This window comes from Mandrillus leucophaeus, unplaced genomic scaffold (genome assembly GCF_000951045.1).
Source record: "Mandrillus leucophaeus isolate KB7577 unplaced genomic scaffold, Mleu.le_1.0 Scaffold993, whole genome shotgun sequence".
Classification (NCBI taxonomy): Eukaryota; Metazoa; Chordata; class Mammalia; order Primates; family Cercopithecidae; genus Mandrillus; species Mandrillus leucophaeus.
In genome coordinates, this window is record NW_012110841.1 from 17820 (window position 1) to 19551 (window position 1732).

The following is a 1732-nucleotide window of genomic DNA, read 5'->3' on the forward strand; positions in this document are numbered from 1 at the left end:
CAAATGTTTCTTTTATTTTTATTTTTATTTATTTATTTATTTTGAGACAGAGTCTTGCTCTGTTGCCCAGACTGGAGTGCAAAGGCATGATCTTAGCTCACTGCAACCTCTGCCTCCCAGGTTCAAGCAATTCTCCAGCCTCAGCCTCCCGAGTAGCTGGGATTACAGGTGTGCACCACCACGCCTCGCTAATTTTTGTATTTGTACAGAATACAAAAGAGTACAAAATACAAAAGTCCATGGCCTCGCGTGTTCGTTTAGTAAGTGTCCATTTATTGAGTCTTCATTCACTCTTTCTCTTAATGTCCTTATTCATTCATTCATCCATCCCTTCCTCATCTCACTAACACATCCATTCAGTCTTCATATATGTTTTCATTCCTTTATTCTCCAAGCATCCTGAAAGTACCCACTCTACACCACGCCAGGGTTAGATGCTGGGATTCTGGCCCAGCCCACCACCCTGCCAAGCCCATGGGGACGCAGATGGTGAGGACATAGTGGTAACTACTTCACCAGTTATTGGGATTCAGAGCTGGGGGAGCACCAAGAAGGGAGCAATTCACTTCCTGGAGGTAGAGGGTAGGAGGGGCAATCTGAGAAGGCTTCTTGGAGGAAGTAGCATTTTGGCCAAGTTGAGAAGCCTGTGTGGGAGTTCTCTAAGGAGGAAAAGATGCTTTATTTTGTAGACAAAAGTCTTTGTTCTGTGGAGTGTTTGGAGAAAAGTGAGATATTGGTTGCTAACGTGTATGGTGCTGGGTGAGTTTGTGTGCCTGGCCCCACCCAGGTCAAGCCATCCCCAGGTTCCAGTGACAGACCTGGGCCACTAAGGATCCTTAATTCCACCCTGAGCTCCTAGAAAACCACCCACTATCGGGCAGCCAGGAACGACCTTTGGAGAACAAACATGTCACCCTCCAGGTACCATCCACTTGTCCACCTGTTCATCCCCCTGGGGACTCAGTGGGAGGGCGACCCTGTCCCTAGGAGCCCATGTCCCTCCAGCAAGTGCTTCTTTTATTTTTATTTATTTATTTATTTTGAGACAGAGTCTTGCTCTGTTGCCCAGGCTGGAGTGCAAAGGTGTGATCTCAGCTCACTGCAACCTCTGCCTCCCGGGTTCAAGCAATTCTCCAGCCTCAGCCTCCTGAGTAGCTGGGATTACAGGTGGGCACCACCTTGCCTTGCTAATTTTTGTATCTCTAGTAGAGATGGGGTTTCACCATGTTGGCCAGGCTGGTCTCAAACTCCTGACCTCAGGTGATCCGCCCACCTCGGCCTCCCAAAAGTGCTGGAAGCCACCGCGCCTGGCTGGAATTCTTTAAGTAAGAGGCATGATTAAATATTACGAGAGCACAGAAGAATGGCTATTTTCTTTGTATGACTAAAGCCTCAGGGTTAGCAGGTATATTGTCAGCGAGGTAATGGTGTAGGGTTTTGTGATCAGTGGTACAAGAGAAGGAAAAAGGGAAAGGATGTGAAGGAGAAGCTCTGTCCAGTTCCTGTTCTGTTTCTCTGGGAGCGGGCCAGACATTCACAGCTGGGTCTTGGTATTCTCTTGTCAAACAAAAGTAATTTCCAGGACACCAACATCACACAAGACCATTCCATGACCACAAAAGCCTGGTGCGGTGGCTCATGCCTGTAATCCCAGCACTTTGGGAGGCTGAGGCAGGTGGATTGCCTGAGGTTAGGAGTTCAAGACCAGCCTGACCAACATGGAGAAACCCCA